Source organism: Xenopus tropicalis, chromosome 1 (assembly GCF_000004195.4).
Source record: "Xenopus tropicalis strain Nigerian chromosome 1, UCB_Xtro_10.0, whole genome shotgun sequence".
NCBI classification, from domain to species: domain Eukaryota; kingdom Metazoa; phylum Chordata; class Amphibia; order Anura; family Pipidae; genus Xenopus; species Xenopus tropicalis.
This window is the reverse complement of record NC_030677.2, coordinates 17,884,754-17,894,936: the sequence shown is the minus strand read 5'-3', so window position 1 is coordinate 17,894,936 and position 10,183 is coordinate 17,884,754.

Below are 10,183 nucleotides of genomic sequence, written 5' to 3'. Positions count from 1 at the left end.
ATTGATCCATATGTCTTGGCTCTTTTCATGCAAGGAGGATGCCAACACTATTCTAACTGGAGATATGTTGCTTTTATGGACTGGAATTTGTTTTTAATATATTTTCTAGTCCAACTTGATACTGTTGGCATAAATTGCATCATGAATAATACTGAGATAGAACCTTGATTGATTTGAGCTTTCTTTTTAGTTTCTAATGAAGAATGTTGGATATAAACTGGGAAAATTATGTTTTTATGCACTGGATTTTTTTTTCAACAGATTTTGAGCTAATTTTTAAAGAAATAAGTTGAGTTTTAGAAACAATGTTGACTGACGTTGATATTTGTATGGAGAATTTTCCATTCTTTCAGGTTCCGATGGTGAAAAATGGGTGTAAGCTCATACCTGATGAGTGGAAATGATATTATTTTATATATTGATAATATTTTATAGGTTTTAATCCAACCTACTAATTTTGACCTTTAAAGTTGGTCATCAAGTATTGCATTTTTATCAAACCAATGAAATCGATTATCAATTCAATAAAATAAGTCAAAGTAATAATATTTTTATAGTAGAAAATGTTGAGATAGGATATTAATATATGATTATTGTTACTAGAAGATATATTCTCGGTTTGAATCATGTCGGTGAATTCTCAACTATAACAATTTTCATGGATAAATATCTAATTATTTTTTTTAGATACTATGGGGCCCATTTATCAAAGTACGATCGCTTCCGAATACAAAAAAATCAGCATTTTTTCTAAGTTTTCATACTGTGCATATTTTTGTTAATTTGCGAAACTTTTTCGTACTTTGACAAAAAGCACGATAATTTGTGTGACAAAATCGTATTTGTCACGCCGAGTACGAAAGTTTGGATTCATTCAAGCTTCGGTACCGTGACTTTCCTTGGGCCGGGTTGGAGCTGCAGAGTGCCATTGAGCCCTATGGGAGACTTTCCTTGGGCCGGGTTGGAGCTGCAGAGTGCTATTGAGCCCTATGGGAGACTTTCCTTGGGCCGGGTTGGAGCTGCAGAGCGCCATTGAGCCCTATGGGAAACTTTCCTTGGGCAGGGTTGGAGCTGCAGAGTGCCATTGAGCCCTATGGGAGACTTTCCTTGGGCCGGGTTGGAGCTGCAGAGTGCCATTGAGCCCTATGGGAGACTTTCCTTCGGCCGGGTTGGAGCTGCAGAGTGCCATTGAGCCCTATGGGAGGCTTTCCTTGGGCCAGGTTGAAGCTGCAGAGTGCCATTGAGCCCTATGGGAGACTTTCCTTGGGCCAGGTTAGAGCTGCAGAGTGCCATTGAGTCCTATGGGAGGCTTCCAAAATCATGCACTGAAGGATCAAAGTCAGAAAGGTTTTAATGCCGTTTACAATCGTTCGGATACAAAAATTTCATGATTTTTGGATCGCCAATACGATCGCATTGCAATTTATTTGTAAGCATTTTAGTGATCTTTCCGGTCATCAGAAATTATCGTATCTAATCAGAATTTTACCCATTTCGGGATTCAAAAACTTGATGAATCAGCCCCTTACTCTACATCATAATAATAGGTTATCGAATATGAAAAGCTCAGTTTTGTAACAGAACATGCCATTATGAGTTAAACAATCTTGCGTATTAATGGTGACTAAGCTATTAACTATACAGTGAATGTAATAAGGAAACATTAAAAATTTTAATTATATCATACTTAATTTAGTTCCTGCTTAATTTGTCTTTTTATTTAGCTCAATGTGGGTCAGCTAAATTTTAGATCTTCTATACAGCATGTTATATTGAGAAGAGGGCTGGTTCCACCCTATTTGTGTTTATTTCATCTGTGGTTCCCATGTTTTCTGGAATTTATCCATTTTGTCTAAAGTAATGGAAATATTTTTATGAACTACAAGTGTATTTTGTTAGATTTTAATCTAAATTGATAATGTTGACACACAACATCAAGCCATTGCCTCTTTGTGCTGAGGGTCTTGGGCTGCTGATCTTTGACCATCGTTCAAAGCTTTTACTTTATGTTCTATTGCCCTTCTTGTCTTCCTCAGCTGCAACATTAATTAACATGAACCACCGAATAGCGATGATTTTAACAAATTATTAAGTTGAAGGTTAATTTTACTGAACCCAAACTCTATTTATGTCATGATTCTACATTGTAGTGATAAAATAAGGCCGTCAACCCCCAAAATATTGATATATTATATGTTATGGGTTGAAAATGTTTTTTTTTTTCAATACAGAATTTTAATTTAAATTCATAAGGTTGATGACTTTGAATGTTCTTCAATACTGTTACTTTTCTTGGGAATATTAACATATTTTTGGGGGTTTCAAGATAGTAAACCAGACTGGATAAGGGATAAGAAATATAATTTGCTACAATATTTTAATAACGAAAATGCATATCTATAAAAACTTTAATTCTTATACACAAATCAGCAAATAAGGTAATTTTACCAACGTTAAGGACATATTGGACAACCTAGCCCATGGTTTTAAATTCCATTTAGTATTTATATTTACATGCTATCTCTATATAATTAAATGATGATCATTTAAACTGTACGATAGTTGTTGTAAATTGATGAAGGAAGATTTCGGCTCTTGCCATTTACATTGATTGGAATTGTTTTTGATACATTTTATAGCTAGTTAATACTTTGAACGTATTCACTTGCAAAAATTTACACATCATTGTCTTTTGAACATCCACCAATATTTGCAGAAGCTATCATTTCAATTTGTGTTCTGAAGATTTTATATATATATATATATATATATATATATATATGAAATTCTTTATTTCTATTTCTATTTGTAGAGCAGAGCATTACATGTTAATATCCATTATTAATTAATAATAACATTTTAATATAAATTTGACTTTTCATCATATCCATTAAAATCAATCTTACCACAACCACCATAGGCCATGGTCCTTAGGTCTTGATATTTATACAGGTATGGAACCCATTATCCAGAATGCTTGGTTTGCTTCCAATAAGGATTAATTAATCTTAGTTGGGATCAAGTACAGGTACTGTTTTATTATTACAGAGAAAAGGGAATCATTTAACCATTTAATAAACCCAATAGGGCTGTTCTGCCCCAATAAGGGGTAATTATATCTTAGTTGGGATCAAGTACAGGTACTGTTTTATTATTACAGAGAAAAGGGAATCATTTAACCATGAAATAAACCCAATAGGGCTGTTCTGCCCCAATAAGGGGTAATTATATCTTAGTTGGGATCAAGTACAGGTACTGTTTTATTATTACAGAGAAAAGGGAATCATTTATTAAATAAACCCAATAGGGCTGTTCTGCCCCCAATAAGGATTAATTATATCTTAGTTGGGATCAAGTACAGGTACTGTTTTATTATTACAGAGAAAAGGGAATCATTTATTAAATAAACCCAATAGGACTGTTCTGCCCCCAATAAGGGGTAATTATATCTTAGTTGGGATCAAGTACAGGTACTGTTTTATTATTACAGAGAAAAGGGAATCATTTAACCATTAAATAAACCCAATAGGGCTGTTCTGCCCCCAATAAGGGGTAATTATATCTTAGTTGGGATCAAGTACAGGTACTGTTTTATTATTACAGAGAAAAGGAAATCATTTAACCATTAAATAAACCCAATAGGGCTGTTCTGTCCCCAATAAGGGGTAATTATATGTTAGTTGGGATCAAGTACAGGTACTGTTTTATTATTACAGAGAAAAAAAAATTGGGATTATTTGCTTATAATGGAGTCAATGGAAGATGACCTTCCCGTAATTCAGAACTTTCTGGGTAACTGGTTTCTAGATAATGGATCCCATACCTGTAACTAAAATTATACATTTTATCATTTTACTTTGCTCTAATAATGAAATAAGTATTACATACTGCTCAGGAAAAAAAAAATATTTTAGTGATTTAAACTTTTTGAAACATTTTGTACAAGTTTATAACTAAGGTTGTACATGGATTCAGCATATGGCTAATCATTATTTAATAATTGAGTGAGTTATACTTAAAAATACATAAGGCATTCATAGAACATTTATAAATAAAGGGGATCTCCAGTCTAAAAATGATCTTTGCGCAATTGAGAAAATATAATTCTAAGCAACTTTTCAATACTCATTAATTATATTTATGTAGTTTTAAAGTTTTTTGCAAAGGAACAAGAAAAAGCATTATTTTGTCTTTCTGTATAAATTCTCTGCACAGCTGGTTCTTTACTTTTTCATCTTATATCAACTCAGATTACAATGGATATTTTTGATTCAAAAACAGAAACTAATAGTGTAAAGTATATTAACAGGAAATAATATGTATTGATCATTGGTTAAAAAGGAAATAACACTTTCAGAAGAACAGTTATATTTAAAGATGTATAAATATATGTGTATATATATATATATATATATATATATATCTCAAAAACTAAATGTGTTCTTCTTCAGGGACAAACATGGTTTATCCCTGAAGAAGAACACATTTAGGGGCCAATTCATTAAAAGTTCGAATCCCGAATGGGAAAAATCCAGATTGGATACGATAAGAAGATCGCAAATCACGAAAATGCTTACGAAAAAATTGTATCAGTCACGACAATATCGTATTGGTGATCCGAAAGTCACAAAATTTTCGCACCGAACGATTGTGAATAGTGGCAAAAACTTTCCAAATTTTTTGCGTAAGGGTACGAAAAAGTCGTGTGGGTGTACGAAAAAATCGCCGAAAATACGCTAGGAGCATTCGTGGCTCAATAAATCTCCCCCTTAGTGTTCGAAACGTTGGATTAATAAAGATTTTTTGTCTTTTTTTCAGTCCCTGAGTGTGCAGCACTCTGTTCTTCATATACATATATATATACAGGTCCTTTTCAAAAAATTAGCATATTGTGATAAAGTTCATTATTTTCTGTAATGTACTGATAAACCTTAGACTTTCATATATTTTAGATTCATTACACACAACTGAAGTAGTTCAAGCCTTTTCTTGTTTTAATATTGATGATTGTGGCATACAGCTCATGAAAACCCAAAATTCCTATCTCAAAAAATTAGCATATCATGAAAAGGTTCTCTAAACGAGCTATTAACCTAATCATCTGAATCAACTAATTAACTCTAAAAACCTTAAAAAGATTCCTGAGGCTTTTAGAAACTCCCAGCCTGGTTCATTACTCAAAACTGCAATCATGGGTAAGACTGCCGACCTGACTGCTGTCCAGAAGGCCATCATTGACACCCTCAAGCAAGAGGGTAAGACACAGAAAGAAATTTCTGAACGAATAGGCTGTTCCCAGAGTGCTGTATCAAGGCACCTCAGTGGGAAGTCTGTGGGAAGGAAAAAGTGTGGCAGAAAATGCTGCACAACAAGAAGAGGTGACCGGGCCCTGAGGAAGATTGTGGAGAAGGACCGATTCCTGACCTTGGGGGACCTGCGGAAGCAGTGGACTGAGTCTGGAGTAGAAACATCCAGAGCCACCGTGTACAGGCGTGTGCAGGAAATGGGCTACAGGTGCCGCATTCCCCAGGTCAAGCCACTTTTGAACCAGAAACAGCAGCAGAAGCGCCTGACCTGGGCTACAGAGAAGCAGCACTGGACTGTTGCTCAGTGGTCCAAAGTATGTCATTCGGAAATCAAGGTGCCAGAGTCTGGAGGAAGACTGGGGAGAGGGAAATACCAAAATGCCTGAAGTCCAGTGTCAAGTACCCACAGTCAGTGATGGTCTGGGGTGCCATGTCAGCTGCTGGTGTTGGTCCACTGTGTTTTATCAAGGGCAGGGTCAATGCAGCTAGCTATCAGGAGATTTTGGAGCACTTCATGCTTCCATCTGCTGAAAAGCTTTATGGAGATGAAGATTTCATTTTTCAGCACAACCTGGCACCTGCTCACAGTGCCAAAACCACTGGTAAATGGTTTACTGACCATGGTATTACTGTGCTCAATTGGCCTGCCAACTCTCCTGACCTAAACCCCATAGAGAATCTGTGGGATATTGTGAAGAGGAAGTTGAGAGACACAAGACCCAACACTCTGGATGAGCTTAAGGCCGCTATTGAAGCATCCTGGGCCTCCATAACACCTGAGCAGTGCCACAGGCTGATTGCCTCCATGCCACGCCACATTGAAGCAGCCATTTCTGCAAAAGGATTCCCGACCAAGTATTGAGTGCATAACTGAACATAATTATTTGAAGGTTGACTTTTTTTGTATTAAAAACACTTTTCTTTTATTGGTCGGATAAAATATGCTAATTTTTTGAGATAGGAATTTTGGGTTTTCATGAGCTGTATGCCACAATCATCAATATTAAAACAAGAAAAGGCTTGAACTACTTCAGTTGTGTGTAATGAATCTAAAATATATGAAAGTCTAATGTTTATCAGTACATTACAGAAAATAATGAACTTTATCACAATATGCTAATTTTTTGAAAAGGACCTGTATATATATATATATATATATATATATATATATATATATATATATATATATATATATATATATATATATATATATATATATAGTGGAGGAAATAATTATTTGACCCCTCACTGATTTTGTAAGTTTGTCCAATGACAAAGAAATGAAAAGTCTCAGAACAGTATCATTTCAATGGTAGGTTTATTTTAACAGTGGCAGATAGCACATCAAAAGGAAAATCGAAAAAATAACTTTAAATAAAAGATAGCAACTGATTTGCATTTCATTGAGTGAAATAAGTTTTTGAACCCCTACCAACCATTAAGAGTTCTGGCTCCCACAGAGTGGTTAGACACTTCTACTCAATTAGTCAACCTCATTAAGGACACCTGTCTTAACTAGTCACCTGTATAAAAGACACCTGTCCACAGAATCAATCAATCAAGCAGACTCCAAACTCTCCAACATGGGAAAGACCAAAGAGCTGTCCAAGGATGTCAGAGACAAAATTGTAGACCTGCACAAGGCTGGAATGGGCTACAAAACCATTAGCAAGAAGCTGGGAGAGAAGGTGACAACTGTTGGTGCGATTGTTCGAAAATGGAAGGAGCACAAAATGACCATCAATCGACCTCGCTCTGGGGCTCCACGCAAGATCTCACCTCGTGGGGTGTCAATGATTCTGAGAAAGGTGAAAAAGCATCCTAGAACTACACGGGAGGAGTTAGTTAATGACCTCAAATTAGCAGGGACCACAGTCACCAAGAAAACCATTGGAAACACATTACACCGCAATGGATTAAAATCCTGCAGGGCTCGCAAGGTCCCCCTGCTCAAGAAGGCACATGTGCAGGCCCGTCTGAAGTTTGCCAATGAACACCTGAATGATTCTGTGAGTGACTGGGAGAAGGTGCTGTGGTCTGATGAGACTAAAATAGAGTTTTTTGGCATTAACTCAACTCGCTGTGTTTGGAGGAAGAAAAATGCTGCCTATGACCCCCAAAACACCGTCCCCACCATCAAGCATGGGGGTGGAAACATTTTGCTTTGGGGGTGTTTTTCTGCTAAGGGCACAGGACAACTTATTCGCATTAACGGGAAAATGGACGGAGCCATGTATCGTGAAATCCTGAACGACAACCTCCTTCCCTCTGCCAGGAAACTGAAAATGGGTCGTGGATGGGTGTTCCAGCACGACAATGACCCAAAACATACAGCAAAGGCAACAAAGGAGTGGCTCAAGAAGAAGCACATTAAGGTCATGGAGTGGCCTAGTCAGTCTCCGGACCTTAATCCAATAGAAAACCTATGGAGGGAGCTCAAGCTCAAAGTTGCACAGAGACAGCCTCGAAACCTTAGGGATTTAGAGATGATCTGCAAAGAGGAGTGGACCAACATTCCTCCTAAAATGTGCGCAAACTTGGTCATCAATTACAAGAAACGTTTGACCTCTGTGCTTGCAAACAAGGGTTTTTCCACTAAGTATTAAGTCTTTTTTTGTTAGAGGGTTCAAAAACTTATTTCACTCAATGAAATGCAAATCAGTTGCTATCTTTTATTTAAAGTTATTTTTTCGATTTTCCTTTTGATGTGCTATCTGCCACTGTTAAAATAAACCTACCATTGAAATGATACTGTTCTGAGACTTTTCATTTCTTTGTCATTGGACAAACTTACAAAATCAGTGAGGGGTCAAATAATTATTTCCTCCACTGTATATATATATATATATATATATTATTTTTGGCTATTAAATATATATATTTATACATCTTTAAATATAACTGTTCTTGTGTTCTTCATTTACATAAACTTCTGGCCAGCACCTGGGGCAGTTGATTGTTTGTTGGGAGTGCTCCTTTTGTTTCTTTTTGCCATGATTGAGTTTTATTTTTTTTGCAGTAAAACTCACAAATTCAAATTAAGGTTTCTAAAACTCCAAAGTTTAAGTGATTTTTTTTTTTTTTTAGTTCGAGTTTTTTGAGAGTTTGCAAAGTCATTGAAAATGAATTTGCTGCATTCAAGTTTTTCTTCATGGTTTATTTTGATTTAGCTTAGTTTTTTAATGTATAAGGACAGATTCCAGTTTGGTAAGTTTAAGAGTTGATTCAAATTTGAAAAAAAAAAATGAACAACTCAAAAATTTTAATAGGCCTCTTGGAATCCTTTATGAAATTCAGCTGTTTGATTTAAGATTTTATACCTGCTCAGTTTAGGTAAAACTAAAGATTCATCCAAAATTTGCTGGTGAACCGCCAAATTCCAAAATTAAGACTGGATTTCCTGCATCCCTGATTAAATTTGCGCTCTTACTGATAATATATGTGTCAAATAATTTGATGATATAATACATAAGGTGACCATACACATTCAGAATAAAGTCTTCTGCCAATGAACGTTTAGATAACAATCAAACGTTTAAATGCAACGATCTAAAACTAACATTCAGATTGAAATTGTAGGATGTTCTGAAAATAATTTAATTGGCAGACAACAATTGTACGACATTGATGTCCCAGAAATGCATTTTAGGTCACCCAATATTATCCTCAGATACACAATACATGCACAGATTTTATCATTAGCCGACCAAAATTTTATAACCTTTCCAATCCACTAAACAACAACTGTCATGGTGCAAAAATTATCGGGACGATGATTCAGAGCCCACACATGGTTTGAAAATAGTACAAAACTACGTTTCATGCAATTATATCAGTGCGTGTATGGCCAACTTAAGTAACATTATCACATTTTAGCTACACAATTTACACTAACTTATCCCACACTTGTAAGACCCTTTGGTTCGCAACCAATTACTTTGCAGGGAAGATACCAAACTAGGAGCTAATTTTCTGCCTAAAGTAGGGGCCCTCCTTAAGAACATTTTTAAAGGACTCTTAAGCTGCCCATACACGCACCAATATTATTTCGTATGATATTCGATTCGTAAATGGTAGATTGACGAGGCGACCAATTTTACGAAAGCCTTGGATATCGGTCATCTTGTCGATATGGACAGGACATAAAATTTTGATTGGGCGACGTTGAAGGTGCATTTAGGGATGAATCATTAGATAGGGGTAGAATTTCTATTGTTTCTACCTCCATATCTGAATGTTAGTGGGGGGTACGAGCGATACTTCCTGTCACCGATTGTCACGGATCCTGAGGGAAGCATTACTGGAAGAATACGTAGAGGAAGGACCTCTCTACACCTCCCACTGAGGTACGCAACCACTGGACATGGGACAGGACTGGAACCAAAGTGGAGGATTGGCAGGAGTGCCCAACCTGTCGTCGAAGCAAAATTAGGAGGCAATAGAATGGTCGGACAGGCAAGAGGTCGGTACCGGCAGCAAGGTTAAAAGTCGAGGGTCAAGCTGGGTCAGAAAAACGGAGTATCACAGAGAGAATAATGCTTGGCGTCTTTCACAAGGAAACGATTACTTTGCAGTGAATCTGGGCCTCTGGCGTCCTTTTAAGCGCATGTGCCGGCATCAAGACGTTCGCCAACGCCAGGACACCCGCCGGTGTTAGAACGTGTGCGGGCGTCAGGACGCGCGCCGGCGTCAGGACGCGCTTTACTTTGGCCCGGGTGGACGACCACGCCGCAGGCGACCTTACACCGATGGTCACAGGAAAGAGGAATTGTAACGTGTATAACCACCTTTAGGGAGAATTTCTTTCAAAACTGGATCATTAAATAAAACAGGTAATTATCTTTGAATGATCCTACAAATGTCATTAAATTCCAGAC